We start from the raw sequence: 18683 nt of genomic DNA on the forward strand, positions 1-18683 counted from the left end.
GCTGCGATTCATGGGGTCACAAAGAGTTGGACATGACTGTGTGACTGAACTGACTGAACTGAAGTTACCTACAATAGGCAAATTCATAGAGACAGAAATTAGCATAGAGTTTACCAGGTATATTGGAAGGGACAATGGAGAATTATTGTTTAATAGGAACAGAGTTTCTCTTTAGGATGAGAAAGTTCTAGAAATAAATAGTGGTAAAGGTTATACAATATTGTGAATGTACTTCATGCCAATGAATTGTGCGTTTTAAAATGCTAAATTTTATGTTATATATATTTGCCATAAAAATGCAAAAAAAAAAAAGGGCTTCCCTGGTGGCTCAGTGGTAAAGAATCCACCTTTCAGTGCAGGAGACATGGGTTTGATCCCTGGTGCAGGAAGATCCCACATGCCATGGAGCAAACAACTGAGTTCATGCGCCACAACTACTGAGCCTGTGTTCTCAAGTCCAGGAGCCACAACTACTGAAGTCTGCATACCCTAGAGCCTGTGATCCACAACAAGAGAATACCATAACTAGAGAGTAGCCCCTGCTCACAGCAACTAGAGAAAGGCCTGCACAGCAATGAAGACCCAAAACAGCCAAAAATAAAAAAATAAACAAAATTTTTAAAAAATGCAAAAAAAGGACTTCCTTGGTGGTCCAGTGGTTGGGAATCCACCTGTCAATGCAGGGGATCGGGTTCAATCCCTGGTCCAGGAGAATTCCACATGCTGCAGGGCAACTAAGCCCATGTGTCACAACTACTGAGCCCTCACTCAAGAGCCCATGAGCTGCAACTATTGATGCCTGCGTGCCCTAGAGCCTGTGCTCCATAACAAAAGAAGCCACTGCAATGAGAAGCCTGTGCATTGCAACAGAGAAAGCCCACAAGAAGCAATGAACACCCAGTAGAGCCAAAAAAAAATTTTAATGGAAAAAGAAAATCAAAAGCCAAAGAAGAGATTCAGAAAGTACATTTCAACTCACATAACAAGAACCTGATTTACTTAGGATACAAAAAGCTTTTACAAAGCAATAAGAAAAGAGAAATAGAAAACTAGGCAAAGGACATGAGTAGTATACACACACACACGCAGACAAAAAGGAAATATATATGACTTTTAAGTATATTAGAAAGCTTAGGGATTCTGGTGGCCCAGTGGTTAGGACTCCATGCTTCCATGCAGGGGACACAGGTTCAATCCCTGGTCAGGGAACTAAGATCCCACATGCTGAGCAGCGTGGCCAAACCATAAACAAATAAACAAAAAGTTTAACCTTACTCATGATAAAAAGACTGTTAAGAGACCACTCTTTTCCTATAAAACTGGCAGTATCAGATAGTTTGATAATATATTATTTTGGCAAGGCTGTGGAGAAACACTCATATTTTCTTGTTGGATTGTAAATCAGTATATCTTTTGTAAGGCAACTTATCAAAAAATTTTTAAAGTGTGCTCACTTTGGCACTCTTTACTACATTACTACAGCACATTACTACAATTGGAATGATATAGAGGTTAGCACAGCCCCTGTGCAAGTATGATACACAAATTCATGAAGCATTCCACATTTTTGAATACGTGTATGTATATAACTGAATCATTTTGCTGTACACCTGAAACTAACACAGCATTGTAAATCAGTATTATACTCCAATAAAAACCTTTTTAAAAAAGGAAAAAAAAATATAAAGTTTATATGTTTTTTTATTTGTAAGTAACAGAAAACTCAACTCCAATAGTCTTAAACAATAAAGAGGATCTATTGGTTCCAGTAATGCAAATTCCGGGGGATAAGTGGGCTTTGAAATTGGTTTGCTTCTGTGGATCAACAATATCACCAAGGACCTAATTTCCTACCATCTGTCAGTTCAGTCTTCCCAAGTGTGAGCTCCACTGTAAATCTGACTCCGTTCTTGGTAGCAAAAGGGCTGCAGCACTTGAACTCTTCACATCAGCTACACCATACTGTGCAAAAGAAGAGACAAAGCTGGCTTTTATTCTCTCTTAGAAGAGCAAAGGAAAAAAAAAAAAGAAAATCAACCTTCTTCCTCTCAATACGTCAACAAATATCTTCTAACATTTCATTGACTTGGTATCACTGGCCCATTCCTGACCTTTCCCTTTGGCAGGACAGTGGTATGCATTGACTGGTGAAGGCCTGGGTTGCCTGAACCAATAACCAAGGCATGGGGGATGGACTTACTTTGATCGTGTTACATGGTGGTGCACCCACTCTTGAAGCTGGGAGTGAGATCAGTTCCACTCCCTTCCAACTTTATGACTGCTGAACAATGGTGAAGACATGGCATGGATACTGGGCTGTGAATAATATCAATCACTATAATACACTGATACAACAATCATACCTCTAGGAATTTTTCCTAAAATATACTAACCCACATGAACAAATAAGTATGTTCAGATGTTTTCATCAGTAAATCAGACAGACAGACAGATATTCAAATGCATGTGCACACACACATATACACCCATTTATTATACTTGTATATACATGATTTGCATACAAGATACCTAGAGGAATAAACAAGAAACTGACAGTGGGCATCTCTGGAAAGGGAACCGAGGGAACAGGGGTTATAACTTCAATTGTATATCCTTTTATATTGCTTGTGTTATCTTTTGCCATGTATTTTTAGTAAAAAAAAAAAATTATTAGTTATATGTTTCTATTTTTTACCTGTCAGATTGTCAAAGATAAAAATATTTCTTACTACTTTTTTTATTGGTCAAAATGGCCGAGCAGGAAGACCCTGAGCTCACCTCCTCTCACTGGCACTACCAAAATTGCAACTATTTGATGAGAGCAACTATTGATGAGAAAGACCAGAATCTAGCAGAAAAGATCTCCTACAACTGAAGTCGTAAAGAAGGAACCACAATGAGGTGAGTAGGAGGGCCAGAGTCATAGAATAGTCAAGACTCCTACCCCAGAGTGGGCAATCTATAAATGGGAGAATAATTACAATTGTAGAGGCTCTCCTCAAGAAGCGAGGGGTCTGAGCCCCACATCGGGCTCCCCAGTCCAAATGTCCAACATTAGGAAGATTATCTCCCAGAATGTTTGGCTTTGAAGGCCAGTGGGGCTTACTTTCAGGGGATCCAGAGGGTTATGGGAAATAGAGACTCCAGTCTTAAAGGGCATACAAAATCTCACATGCTTCAGGACCCAGGGCTGAAGCAGTAATTTGAAGGAAGCTTAGGTCAGACCCATCTGTTGATCTTGGAGAGCCTTCCAGTGAGGCAAGAGGCAACTGGACATAGACATATGTCTCATCCTGGAGACATAGACACTGGGGCTGGCAAGCACCATTTTAGAATCCTGCTTCTAGTTTATTAGCCTTGGGACGCAGCCCCATTCCTGCCCACCAGCCTGTAGGTACCCGTATTGGGATGCTTCAGGCCAAGCAACTAGCCAGGCAGGTGGTCTTAAAACCCTCTGAACCCACAGCTGCCTCTGGACATGGCCCTGTTTGCAGAAGGCCCAGGACCCAGTCCTATACACCAGAACACAGGCACTAGACCCAGGACCCCCAAAGCCCTGCAGCCAGAGACCCCCAGGACTCAGCTCTGTCCACCAGTGGGCAGGCCCAGCCTCAGGACACCCTGTGACCTGGACTCACTCACCTGTGAGCAAGCTCTAGCCTTGGAACCAGCCTCACCCACCAGTGGGCAGACACCTGCCCAAGGACCACTGTAGCACCACAACCTGCCATGGCAGGACCCAGCCCACCCACCAGCAGGCTGGCACTAGCCCTGGAACCTACTGGGCTATGCCCTCACCCACCAGCAGGCCAACATCGGCTCTGAGACATCTTGAGCCCCTTAGTCACCAGGATCCATCCTCAATCACCAATGGGCTGACACAAGCTTGAGGACACCCCAGACCCTGCAGCCATGTCAAGAACTGGTCTCAACCACCAGTGGCCAGACATCAGCTCTGGGACCCCTCGGCCCTGCAGCCAGAGACCCCAGGACCTGGTTCTACCCACAAGTGGACTGGCACTAGTGCCAGAACCCAGCTTCACCCATTGGTGAATGGGCACCACTGGTGAGATCTCCTAGACTCCAACCCCGCCAACCAATGGATAGACACTGGCCCCAGGATTACCACAGCCCCACAGCCTGCCTTCTCAGGACCCAGCCAAAACATCAGCAGGCAGAGAGCAGCCCTGGGACACCCTGGGCTCCTTAGCCAGCAGCCTTGGGATCCAGCCCCATACACCAGTGGGCTGAAACCAGCTTTGGGATGCATAGGGCCCTGAAGCCAGAGATACCAAGACCTGGCTCTGCACACCAATGAGCTGGGATTAGCCTTGGGACCACCTGGGCCCTAGCCACACCTATCAGCAGGCCAATACCAGCTCTGAGATGCCTTGGACTCCTCAGCCAGCCACCTAGCCCTATTTACCAGTGGGCCAGTACCAGCAATGGAATACCTGGGAACCTGCAGCCAGGCATGTCAGGAACCAGCCCCATTCACCAGAAGGCTGACACTAGATCCAGGAAATCCATCCTAGAAACTGATTCTGCCCACCAGTGAGCAAGCACCAGCCCAGGACCACCCCCCGCCACAAACCCGGGTCCTTCAGCCAGTATCTTGTGACCTGACCCTGCTGACCAGCAGCTAGTGGCTTCTATACAATGCAGGGTCTGAAAACCAACCAAACCAGGGGTGAGCCACACCTATGAGACCACCCACAGTAGTCAACCCACCACAACAGAAGGAACCACTTCTAGAGCATATAGCTCTGGTGACAACAGGGAAGTGTGCTGCTGGGACACATAAGATGTCTCTTACAAAAGGCTACTTCTCCAAGGCTGAGAAACATAACCAACCTATCAGATACATAGAAATAAAAACAGCAAATTAGGCAGAATGAGGTGACAGAGGAACATGTTCCAAATGAAGGAACAAGATAAAACTCCAGAAGAAGAACTAGGTGAAGTGAAGATAGACAATCTACCCAATAAAGAGGTCAAAGTAATGATTGCAAACATGATCAAAGAACTCAGGATAAGAAGAAATGAATAGACTGAGAAGTTAGAAGTTTTTAACAAAGACTTAGAATATATAAAGAACAACCAAACAGATGAAGAATACAATAAGTGAAATGAAAACTACACTAAAAGGAATTAAAAGTACACTAAGTGATACAGCGGAATGGATCAGCAAGCTGGCATACAGAGTAGTGGAAATCACCAAAGTAAAACAGAAAAAAGAATAAAAAGAAAAGAGGACAGTTTAAGAGACCTCTGAAACAACATCAAGTATACTAACATTCACATTACAGGGGTCCCAGGGGGAGAAGAGAGAGAAACAGACAGAGAACTTATTTGAACACATAATAACTCAAAACTTCCCTATCCTGGACATCCAGATATCCAGGTCCAGGAAGCACAGAGTCCTAAACAGGATCAGTTCAAGGAGGACCATACCAAGACACACTGTAATTAAAAGAGCAAAAATTAAAGATAAAGAGAATATAAAAAGCAGCAAGGGAAAAGCAACACATACCATACAAAGAAATTCCCATAAAGCTATCAGCTAACTTCAGCAGAGACTTTTCAGGCGAGAAGGAAGTGGCACAATACATATAAAGTGAAGTAAAGGAAAAATAAAAAAAATAAAGTGAAGTAAGGGAAAAAGCTACCCAGCAAGGCTTTCATTCAGATTTGATGGAGAGATCAAAAGTATTACAGACAGGCAAAAAAATGAGTTCAGCACCACCAAGCCAGCTTTATAAGAAACATTAAAGGGAAGTGAAAAAGAAAAGGCCACAGCTATAAACAGGAAAATTACTAAAGGAAAAAGCTTACTGATAAAGGCAAATATACAGTAAAGGTAGTAAATCATCCACGTACAAAGCCAGTAGGAAAGTTTTAAAATAAAAGCACTAAAATCACCTATATATTCAATAAGTTGCTAAAGGCTACACAAGACGAAAAGATGTAAAATATGATGTCAAAAACTGTAATCATGCGGTGAGGGAAGTAAAAATGCAGGGCTGTTAAAATCCCTTTGAAATTAAGAGATTAGCAGCTTAATCACATATATGTGTATATACATTGATTTTATACACACACACACACACACACCCCTGATGATAACCACAAACTAAAAATAGAAACACATACACAAAGAGAAAGTAATCCAAACTAACACTAAAGATAGTCATCAAATTACAAGAGAATAGAACAAAAGAATAAGAGACAATCAAAAAATTTACAAAAATGACCCCCAAGTAATTAACCAAATGGCAATAGGTATGTATCCATCAATAATGGGTAATGCACTAAATGGAAATGCACTAAAAGCTCCAATTAAAAGACAAGGAGTGAACGAACGGATACAAAGACAAGACCCAAATATACACTGCCTACAAGAGACACACTTCAGATCCAAAGACACACACAGACTGAAAGTGAGGGTATGGAAAAAGGTATTCATGCAAATGGAAATCAAAAGAAAGCTGGGGTAGCAATACTTGTATCAGACAAAATAGACTTTATTTTATAGGTTATTAAAAAATTTATTGGAATTTAGTTGCTTTACAACGTTGTTAGTTTCTTCTATAGAGCATAGTGAATCAGGTATACATATAATACATCCCTTTTCTCACCACAGAGTATTGAGTAGAGTCCTATGTGCTGTACAGCAGGTTCTCACTACTTATCTATTTTATACATAATAGTGTATATATATCCGGAAAAGGCAATGGCACCCCACTCCAGTACTCTTGCCTGGAAAATCCCATGGATGGAGGAGCCTGGTAGGCTGCAGTCCATGGGGTCACTAAGAGTCGGACACGACTGAGTGACTTCACTTTCACTTTTCACTTTCATGCATTGGAGAAGGAAATGGCAACCCACTCCAGAGTTCTTGCCTGGAGAATCCCAGGGACGGCGAAGCCTGGTGGGCTGCCATCTATGGGGTCTCACAGAGTCGGACATGACTGAGGTGACTTAGCAGTAGCAGCAGTGTATATATATCAAAACAAAGACTGTAACAAGAGACAAAGAAGGGTATTACATAATGATTAAGGGATCGATCCAAGAAGAAGATATAACAGGGACTTCCCTGAAGGTCCAATGTTTAAGACTCTGTGCTGCCACTGTATGGGGCACAGGTTTGATCCCTGGTCAGGGAACTAAGATCTTGCATGCTGTGGCAAAGCTTCCTCATAAAAAGAAGATATAATAATAGTAAATATATATGCACCCAACATAAGAGCACCTAAATACATACAGAAAATATTAACAGACATAAAGGGAGAAACTGACAGTAAGACAATCATACTAGGTGATTTTAACACCCCATTTCCATCAATGGACAGATAATCTAGATGAAAAATAAGCAAGGAAACTCTGGTCTTATATAAAACATTAGTCTAAATGGACTTAATAGATAAATATAGTACATTCCATCCAATAACAGTAGAATATACACTCTTTTCTAGTGCACATGGAATGCTCACCAGAAGAGATCAAATGCTAGGCCATAAAACTAAGTTTCAGTACATTTAAGAAAACTAGTATCATATCAAGTATCTTTTCTAACCACAATACTATGAGACTAGAAATCAACTACAAGAAAATAAAACTGCAAAAAAACCCCCACAAATACATGGAAACTAAACAAACCAAAGGATCAGTGAAGAAATCAAGGAGAAAATTTTAAAAATAACTGGAGACAAATGAAAACGAAAACACAATCATCCAAAATCTATGGGACACAGCAAAAGCAGTTCTAAGAGGGAAGTTTATAGTGATACAAGGGACTTCTCTGGTGGTCCAGTAGATAAGACTCCTTGATCCCAATGCAGGGAGCCCCAGTTTGATCCCTGGTCAGGGAACTAGGGCCCGTATGCTACATCTAAAGATTCTGTATGTTGAAACTGAAGATCCCACATGCTGCAAGTGGCCTAGTGTAGCCAAATAAATAAATAAATACAGTGATACAAGCTTATCTCAAGAAACAAGAAAAATATCAAATAAACAAATCTTACACCTAAAGGAACTAGAAAAAGAAGAACAAACAAAAGCCAAAGTTAGTAGAAGGAAAGAAATCAGAGAGAAATAAATGAAATAGTGACTAAAAAACATGGAAAATATCAATGAAACTAAAAGTTAATTCTTTGAAAAGATAAATAAAATTGATAAACATTTAGCCAGACTCATCAAGGGAAAAAAAAAAAAGAAACGAGGGGCTTCCCTGGTGGCTCAGTGGTAAAGAATCCACGTGCCAATGCAGGAGACTCAGGTTCAATCACTGATCTGGGAAGATCCCACATGTCACAGAGCAATTAAGTCCATGTGACACAACTACTGAGCCTGTGCTCTGGAGCCGGTGAGCCACAACCACTGAAGCCCATGAGCCCTAGAGCCTGTACTCCACAACAAGAGAAGCCACCACAATAAGAAGTCTGTACACCTCAACTAGAGAGTAGCCCCCTCTTGCTACAACTAGAGAAAAGCCTGTGCAGCAATGAAGACCCAGCATAGCCAAAAACAAATAAACATTTTTTTAAAAAACCCGAAAGGGTCCTAATCAATAAAATCAGAAATGAAAAAGAAAGTACAACTGGCACCACAGAAATTAAAGGGATCATAAGAGACTACTACAAACAACTATATGCCAATAAAATGGACAACCTAGAAGAAATGGACGCATTCCTAGAAATGCACAATCTCCCAAGACTGAACCAAGAAGAAACAGAAAATATGAACAGACTAATTGCCAGTAATGAAACTGAATCAGTGATAATAATAAAAAATCTCCCAACAAACAAAAGACCAAGACCAGATGGCTTCACAGGGGAATTCTACCAAACAAACATTTAGAGATGAGTTAACACCTATCTTTCTCAAGCTATTCCAAAAATTTGCAGTGGAAGGAACACTTTGGAACTCATTCTTTGAGGCCAACATCACCTTGATACCCAAACCAGACAAGGATACCACAAAAAAAGAAAATTATGGGCCAATTATCATTGATGAACTTAGATGCAAATATCCTCAACAAAATATTAGCTAACCAATCCAACAATACATTAGAGGATCATACACCATGATCAAGTGGGATTTATCCCAGGTATGTGAGAATGGTTCAATATCTACAAATCAATCAATGTCATACACCACATTAACAAATTGAAGAATGAAAATCTTATGATCATCTCAGTAGATGCAGAAAAAACTTTTGACAAAATTCAGCATTCATCTATGATTAAAAAACTCTCCACAAAAGTGGTATAGAAAAAAAGGGAATTCCCTGTCCAGAGGTTAGGACTCTGTGCTTTCACTGCCAAGGGCTGAGGTTCAATACTTGGTGGGGGAATTAAGATCCCACAAGCCACGCAGCATAGCCAAAGAATAAAAATAAAGTAGTTATAAAGGGAACACGTGTGCATGTGTGCTCACTCACTCAGTCATGTCTGGCTCTTTACAACGCCATGGACTGTAGCCCACCAGGCTCCTCTGTCCCTGGAATTTTCCAGACAGGAATACTGGAGTGGTTTGCCATTTCCTACTCCAGTGTATCTTCCTGACCCAGGGATCAAACCTGCATCTCTTGCATTGGCAGGCAGATTCTTTACCACTGTGCCACCTGTGAAGCCCATACAGGGAACACACCTCAACATACTAAAGGCCATATATGATGAGCCCACACCTAACATACTCAATGGTTAAATGCAGAAAGCATTTCCTCTAAAATCAGGAACAAGACAAAGATGCCCACTCTTGCCAATTTATTCAGCGTATTATTGGAAGTCTTATCCACGGCCATTGGACAAGAAGAAGAAATAAAAGGCATCCAAATTGGAAGGAAAAGAAAACTGTCATTTTTTTGCAGACTACCTGATACTATACATGGAAAATTCTAAAGACACCACCAGAAAAACAGTAGAGCTCATCATTTGGTAAAGTGCAGGATACAAAATTAATATACAGAAATCTGTTGCATTTCTATACACTAACAATAAACTACCGGAAAGAGAAATTAAGGAAACAATTTCATTTACAATCACATCAAAATGAATAAAATACTTAGGAATAAATCTAACTAAGGAAATAAAAGACTGGTACTCAGAAAACTATAAGATACTGATGAAAGAAATTAAAGATGACACAAACAGGTAGAAAGATACACTGTGTTAATGGATTGGAAGACTTAGTAGTTAAAATACTACCCAAGGTGATGTACAGATTCAATGCAATCTCTAACAAAATACCCATAGTATTTTTCACAGAACTAGAACATATAATTTTAAAATTTGCATGGAAACACAGAAGATCCCAAATAACCAAAACAATTTTGAGAAAGAAGAACAGAACTCAAGAATCATGCTCTCTGACTTCAGACTATACTAAAAAGCTATAATAATCAAAGTAGTATGGTACTGGCACAAAAACAGACACATAAATCAATGGAACAGAATAAATAAATAAAACAACACACCTAGGTCAATTAATCACAATGGAGAAAAGACAGTCTCTTCAATAAATGGTACCAGGGAAGTTGGACAGCTACATGTAAAAAATGAAATTAGAACATTCTATAAAACCATATACAAAAATAAACTTTAAAACTCCTAAAGCAGAGCACAGGCAGAACTCTCTTTGACATAAATCACAGCAATATTTCTCTGGATCTGTGAATTAAGGCAAAGGAAACAAAAGCAAAAATAAGCAAATGGGACCTCATTAAACGTAAAAGCTTTTGCTCAACAAAGAAATGATCAAGAAAATGGAAAGGCAGCCTACTGAATGGGAAAAAAAAAATATTTGTAAATTATATGACTGACTAGGGGTTAATATCCAAACTATATAAATACTACATACAGCTCAATAAAAAAAAAAAAAACAACCTGATTTAAAAATGGGCAGAAGATCTAAATAAATATTATTCCAAAGAAGACACACAGATGGTCAACAGATGCTCAACACTGCTAATCATCAGAGAAATGCAAATCAAAACCACAATGAGATATCACCTCACATCTGTCAGAATGGCTATCATCAAACTGACAACAAATAACAAGTGTTGGTGAGGATATGGAGAAAAGGGAACCCTAGAACACTGTTGTTGGGAATGTAAATTGGTGCAGCCACAGTGGAAAACAGCATGGAGATTCTACAAAAAAACTGAAAACAGAATTACCATATGATCCAGCAATTCCAACTTGGGCATATATCCAAAGAAAATGAAAACATTAATTTGAAAACATAGATGTACCCCAAAGTTCATCAGTTCAGTTCAGTTGCTCAGTGTCTCTGACTCTTTGCAACTCCATGGACTGCAGCACGCCAGGCCTCCCTGTCCATCACCAAATCCCGGAGTTTACTCAAACTCATGTCCATTGAGTTGGTGATGCTATCCAACCATCTCATCTTCTGTCGTCCCCTTCTCCTCCCGCCTTCAATCTTTGCCACCATCAAGGTCTTTTCCAATGAGTCAGCTCTTCTCATCAGGTGGCCAAATTACTGGAGTTTCAGCTTCAGCATCAGTCCTTCCAATGAATATTAAGGACTGATTTCCTTTAGGATGGACTGGTTGGATCTCCTTGCAGTCCAAGGGACTCTCAAGAGTCTTCTCCAACACCACAGTTCAAAAGCATCAATTCTTCAGTGCTCAGCTTTCTTTACAGTCCAACTCTCACATCCATACATGACTACTGGAAAAACCATAGCCTTGACAAGCAGACCTTTGTTGGCCAAGTAATGTCTCTGCTTTTTAATATTCTGTCTAGGTTGGTCTTAACTTTTCTTCCAAGGAGCGAGGGTCTTTTAATTTCATGGCTGCAGTCACCATCTGCAGTGATTTTGGAGCCCCCAAAAATAAAGTCAGCCACTGCTTCCACTGTTTCCCCATCTATCTGCCATGAAGTGATGGGACTGGATGCCATGATCTTAGTTTTCTGAATGTTGAGTTTTAAGCCAACTTTTTCACTCTTCTCTTTCACTTTCATCAAGAGGCTCTTCAGTTCTTCTTAGCTTTCTGCCATAAGGGTGGTGTCATCTGCATATCAGACATTATTGATATTTCTCCCAGCAATCTTGATTCCAGTTTGAGCTTCATCCTGCCCAGCATTTCTCATGATGCCCTCTGCATATAAGTTAAATAAGCAGGGTGACAATATACAGCCTTGACATACTCCTTTCCGTATTTGGAAACAGTCTGTTGTTCTATGTCCAGTTCTAACTGTTGCTTCCTGACCTGCACACCAGTTTCTCAAGAGGCAGGTCAGGTGGTCTGGTATTCCCATCTCTTTAAGAATTTTCTACAATTTATTGTGATCCACACAGTCAAAGGCTTTGGCATAGTCAATAAAGCAGAAGTATATGTTTTTCTGGAACTCTCTTGCTTTTTCAATGATCCAACAGATGTTGGCAATTTGATCTCTGGTTCCTCTGCCTTTTCTAAAACCAGTTTGAACATCTGGAAGTTCACAGTTCACATACTGTTGAAGTCTTGCTTGGAGAATTTTGAGCATTACTTTACTAGCATGTAAGATGAGTTCAATTGTGTGGTAGTTTGAGCATTCTTCGGCATTGCCTTTCTTTGGGATTGGAATGAAAACTGATCTTTTCCAGTCCTGTTGCCCCTGCTGAGTTTTCCAAATTTGCTGGCATACTGAGTGCAGCACTTTCACAGCATCATCTTCCAGGATTTGAAATAGCTCAACTGGCATTCCATCACCTCCACTAGCTTTGTTTGTAATGATGCTTCCTAAGGTCCACTTGACTTTGCACTCCAGGATGTCTGGCTCTAGGTGAGTGATCATACCATCGTGATCATCTCGGTCATGAAGATCTTTTTTGTACAGTTCTTTGGTGTATTCTTGCCACCTCTTCTTAATATCTTCTGCTTCTGTTAGGTCCATACCATTTCTGTCCTTTACTGTGTCCATCTTTGCATGAAATGTTCCCTTGATACCTCTAATTTTCTTGAAGAGATCTCTTAGTCTTTCCCATTCTATTGTTTTCCTCTATTTCTCTGCATTGATCACTGAGGAAGGCTTTCTTATTGGAACTCTGCATTCAAATGGGTATATCTTTCCTTCTCTCCTTTGCCCTTCGCTTCTCTTCTTTTCACAGCTATTTGTAAGGCCTCCTCAGACAACCATTTTGCCTTTTTGCATTTCTTTTTCTTAAGGATGGTCTTGATCCCTGCCTCCTGTAGAATTTCACAAACCCCCCGTCCATAGTTCTTCAGGCACTCTATCAGATCTAATCCCTTGAATCTATTTCTCACTCCCACTGTATAATCGTAAGGAATCTGATTTAGGTCATACCTGAATGGTCTAGTGGTTTTCCCTACTTTCTTCAATTTAAGTCTGAATTTGGCAATGAGGAGTTCATGATGTTCACAGCAGCATTATTTACAATAGCCATGATATAGAAGCAAAGTAAGTGTACATTAACAAATGAATGGATAAACAAGATGTGTTAAAGAATGAAAATTTGCCATTTACAACAACATGGGTGGATCTGGCAGGTATTATGCTTAGTGAAATAAGACAGAGAAAATAATTTATGTTACCACTTATATGTGAAGTCTAAAATATAAAATTATGTATAAAATAAATAAGCTACGTGGACTTCTATGGTGGTCCAGTGGTTAAGAATCCACCTGCCAGTGTAGGGGACACAAGTCAGATCCCTGGTCTAGAAAGATACCACATGCAGCGGGGCAACTAAGCCTGTGTGCCACAACTATTGAAGCCTACATTCCCTAGAGCCTGTGCTCCACAATAGGAGAAGTTACTGCCATGAGAAGCCTGCACACCAGAACTAGAGAGTAGCCTCAGCTCGCTGCAACCAGAGAAAGCCCAAGCACAGCAATGAAGACCCAGTGCAGCTAAAAAAAAATAAATAAGCTACAAGAATATACTATACAACACAGGGAATATAGCCAATATTTTATAATAATTTAATTTTTTTCAAGTTCTGCTTATTTATTTATTTATTTGGCTCTGTTAGGTCCTAGTTGTAGCACACAGAATTCCCAATCTTCGTTGTAGCAAGCAGGATCTTTAGTTGCAGCATGCAAACCCTCAGTTGTGGCATGTGGGATCTAGTTCCTCGACCAGGGATCAAACCCGGAAGCATGAGTTCCTAGCCAGTGGACCAGAAGGGAAGTCCCTATAATAATTTCAAATGCTATATAATCTATAAAAATTTTGAATCATTATGTTATATACCTGAAACTAATATAATATTATAAATCAACTATACCTCAGTTTATAAATTGTTAATAGTTAACAAGGGTGATGAGAATCAGACTCTTATATATAATGCTGATGGATTTATAAATTAATACATCCTCTTTGGAAGGTAATCTGGCAAAATCTATTAAAATTAATAGTGCACAGAATATTTTACCTAGCACCTACACATCTAGGATTTTATCCTATTGATATACATATCGGCAAAGGTGCATGAATAAACATATGTACTGCAGTAGTGTTTCTACCAAGGTGAAAACCATTTATATATCCATCAACAGAGGATTTGTTATCTACATTATGATATATCCACAAAATGAAAGTTAATTTTTTTAATTGGAGGAAAGTTACTTTATAATGTTGTGTTAGTTTCTGCCATACAACAACATGAGTCTGCCATAATTATACATATATCCCCTCCCTCTTGAGCCTCCTTCCCCTCCCCCCATCCCATCCTTCTAGGTCATCACAGAGGAAGTTAATTTTAAGAAAGAATTCTACACAGCAATGAAAAAGGACAAATTATTATTATTATTATTGTTATTGTTATTGGCAGCGCTGCATGGCTTGCAGGGATCTTAGTTCCCTGACCAGGGATCGAACCCAGGCCTCTGGCAGGAAAGCCTGGAATCTTAACCATTGGACAATTAGGGAATTCCCAAGAACAAACTATTGATACATTGAAAATAGATGAAGCTCACAGACAATGCTGAATGAAAGAAGTCAGATTCAAAAGAGTTCATACTCTGTATGATTCCATGTATATGAAATTCAAATATAGGCAAAACTAATCTATGACTATAGAAGTCAGAAAGCAGTTAATCTTGGAACTGGATAATGACTGAGAGAGGCCACGAGGAGCTAGCCTCTGTAGTGCTGGAAACGTTCTGTTTTGAGCTCGGGGTGGTTTCATAGATGTATTCATACACAAAAATGTATACTTCAGATCTGAACATTTTACTGCATGTAAGTTATACCTCAGTGAAAAGAAGGAGGTGAATTATATACTGATAGGAATGAATTTCAAGATATATTTTAACTGTGTGTGGAGATACATGTATATCTGTCCATATATACATATATGGTACATTGGCAGTAAAGCAGAGGAAACAATGAATAACTATAACTCTAGTGGGTAATTGCTGCAGCAGACTCTTGCTCTGAAGTCATCTGATCCCTGGTGGCCTACAACGTAAGTTTTAAAAGCCCTATGCTTACAGGTGTTGTCTAATTGGAGTTCAGGCCAAGAATAGAGAAAACAGTAGAATAGCAATACTTGAAGGGAAATAGCTGAGAACTGATTTTTTTTAAATGCCAACCTTAAAACTCAGGAATCCCAAACAGGAAAAAGAAAACAAAGAAAGGAATCTCCACTCGGACATTTTTAATGAAACTTCAGAACATCAAAAAGATTGTAAAAGGAACAAGAGAATTTGTGTCTACTTATAGTATACAATACTACCTATGACATATCTTTGTCCCTCAATAGAGTGAAAAATAGAACGCAAATGTAAATCTAATCAAGTTTCTAGTTCTCATCAGTATTTAGGAAATATAAGGAACAGGAAAATATCACCACAGGGATACAATTACTAAAATGTATATTATGGAAAGTGCTATGAGACAAATCACTCAGTTTCGTCAACTAATAAATCCCATGAGAGTTAAAAAAAAAATGGTGGAAGAAGAAATGGACACCTATAGATTAAGAGACTTAAGAAACAGGGACTTCCCTGGTAGTCCAGTGGTTAAGAATCTGCCTTCCACTACAGGGGACATGGGTTTGATCCCTGGTCAGGGAACTAAGATTCCCACATGCTGTGGGGCAAGTAAGCCCTCATGCCACAACTAGAGAGCCTGTGCATTGCAACTACTAAGCCCATACCCCACAACTTGAGAGAAGCCTGCAAGTCACAGCGAAGAGCCCAAGCAGTGTAACAAAAGATCCCTCATGCCACAACTAAGATTCAATGTAGCCAAAAATAAATAAATAAATATTTTTTTAAAAAAGAAACATATCAACCAATTGCAGCATATAACCTGTGCTTGGATCATGATTCAAACAAACTAAAAATAAACACATAAACATTTATGAGACAATCAGGAAAATCTGAACAATGACTGTACACTTGATGAATATAAGAATTTTTTAGAGGTGATGGTTTTGTTGTCATGTTTAATAAAAGTTCTTATGTCTTTAGAGATACATACCAAAATATTTATGGATGAGATGAAATAATATGATATCTGATATTTGCTTCAGAATAATCTTACGTGGGCAGGGAAGCAGGAGCTAGCAAAATATAGATGAAACAAAATTGGCCATGAGAGCCAAAGCAATCTTGAGGAAGAAAAATGGAGCTGGAGGAATCAGGCACCACCCCAACTTCAGACTATACTACAAAGCTACAGTAATCAAGACAGTATGATACTGGCACAGAACACAGAAATATAGATCAATGGAAGGATAGAAAACCCAGAGATAAACCCACACACCTATGGTCACCTAATCTATGACAAAGGAGGCAAGAATATACAATGGAGAAAATACAGTCTCTTCAATAAGCAGTGCTGGGAAAACTGGACAGCTATAATGTTTGTTTGTTTATTTGGCTGTGTTGGGTCTTAGTCATGGCATGCCCTATATTCAGTTTCCATTGCAGCACACAGGATCTTTTAGTTGCGGCATGCAGAATCTTTAGGACTTTCCTGTAGTTCAAATGGTAAAGAATCTGCCTGCAATGCAGGAGACCAGGGTTCCATACCTGGGTAGGGAAGATCCTCTGGAGAAGGGAACAGCAATCCACTCCAGTATTCTTGACTGGGGAATCCCATGGACAGAGAAGCCTGGTGGGCTACAGTCTGTGGGATCGCAGTCAGACACGACTGAGTGACTAAGCCACTTGCAGGATCTTTAGTTGTGGCATGTGCGGGATCTCTTTTTAACTTGTAGCATGAAAACTCTTAGTAGTAGCATGTGAACTCTTACTTGGGGCATGTGGGATCTAATTCCCTGATCAGGAATTGAACCTGGGACCCCTGCACTGAGAGCCTGGAGTCTTAGCTACAGGACCACCAGGGAAATCCCCTGGATCAGTTCAGTTCAGTTCAGTTCAGTCGCTCAGTCGTGTCCGACTCTCTGTGACCCCATGAATTGCAGCACGCCAGGCCTCTCAGTCCATCACCAACTCCCGGAGTCTACCCAAACCCATGTTCATCGAGTCGATGATGCCATCCAACCATCTCATCCTCTGTCATCCCCTTCTCCTCCCGCCCCCAATCCTACCCAGCATTAGGGTCTTTTCCAATGAGTCAACCCTTCGCATGAGGTGGCCAAAGTATTGGAGCTTCAGCTTCAACATCAGACCTTCCAATGAACACCCAGGATTGATCTCTTTTAGGATGGATAGCTACATGTAAAAGAATGAAATCAGAACACTCTCTAACATTACATATAAAAATAAACTCAAAATGGATTAAAGACCTAAATGTAAGGCTGGGCAATATAAAACTCTTATAGGAAAATGCAGACAGCACACCCTTTGACATAAATTGAAACAAGATTCTCTCTGACCCACCTTAGATTAATAGAAATAAAAACAAAAATAAACAAATGGGACCTAATTAAACTTAAAAGGTTTTGTACAGCAGAGGAAACTATAAACAAGATGAAAAGACAACCCTCAGAGTGGGAGAAAACATTTGCAAATGAAGCAACTGACAAGGGATTAATCTCCAAATATATAAACAACTCACACAGCTCAATATTGAAAAAACAAATGAGAATATATATATAGAGAGAGAGTATATATAGAATATATATATAGAGAGAGTATATATAGAATATATATAGAGTGAAGTAAGTCAGAAAGAGAAACACAAATATCGCATAATATCACTTATATGCAGAATCTGCACTTATATGCAGAATCTGGAAAAATGATACAGGTGAATTTATTTGCAAAGCAGAAATAGAGACACAGGGACTTCCCTGGTGGTCCAATGGCTAAGACTTTGAGCTCCCAATGCGGGGGGCCTGGGTTCAATCCCTAGTCAGGAAACTAGGTCTCACAGGCTGCAACTAAGAGTTCACATGCCACAACTAAAGACCCTGCATGCTGCAATGAAGATTGAAGATCGCACATGGTGCAACTAAGACCCAGTGCAGCCAAAGAAAGAGAATATAGAAAACAACTGCAGGGCTTCCCTGGTGGCTCAGTGATAAAGAATCCGCCTGCTAAGGCAGGAGACCTGGGTTCAATCCCCGGTCTGGGAAGTTCCCACGTGCTGCAGATCAACTAAGCCCATGTGCCACAACTACTGAGCCCTGTGCTACAATTTCTGAAGCCCATGTGCCCTACAGCCTGTGCTCTGCAACAAAAGAAGCCACCACAGTGAGGAGCCTGTGCACCACAACTAGAGAGTAGTCCCTGCTAG

General features: G+C 40.1%; 1 protein-coding gene and 1 non-coding gene across 2 annotated transcripts in view; one reads left to right on the top strand and one right to left on the bottom strand.

Moving 5' to 3' along the window:
• The first annotated feature begins 1466 nt into the window (after positions 1–1466).
• LOC145537269 (U6 spliceosomal RNA) lies at positions 1467–1569 on the top strand. The gene has a single exon (XR_014076296.1). It is a non-coding gene; the product is annotated as a U6 spliceosomal RNA (small nuclear RNA).
• Positions 1570–1683: 114 nt separating this feature from the next.
• ITGB1BP2 (integrin subunit beta 1 binding protein 2) overlaps positions 1684–18683 on the bottom strand; it is a 38688-nt gene continuing 21688 nt past the window's right edge. Inside the window, exons 13-14 of the transcript XR_014075945.1 lie at positions 2201–2316; positions 1684–1962 (exon numbers count right to left, since the gene is read on the bottom strand). The gene's annotated coding sequence lies outside the window, so the exon portion shown is untranslated. The remainder of the gene's footprint in view (positions 1963–2200; positions 2317–18683) is intronic.

The sequence above is a fragment of the Giraffa tippelskirchi genome, chromosome X (genome assembly GCF_054371585.1).
Source record: "Giraffa tippelskirchi isolate mGirTip1 chromosome X, T2T-mGirTip1v1.2.pri, whole genome shotgun sequence".
Lineage (NCBI taxonomy): Eukaryota > Metazoa > Chordata > Mammalia > Artiodactyla > Giraffidae > Giraffa > Giraffa tippelskirchi.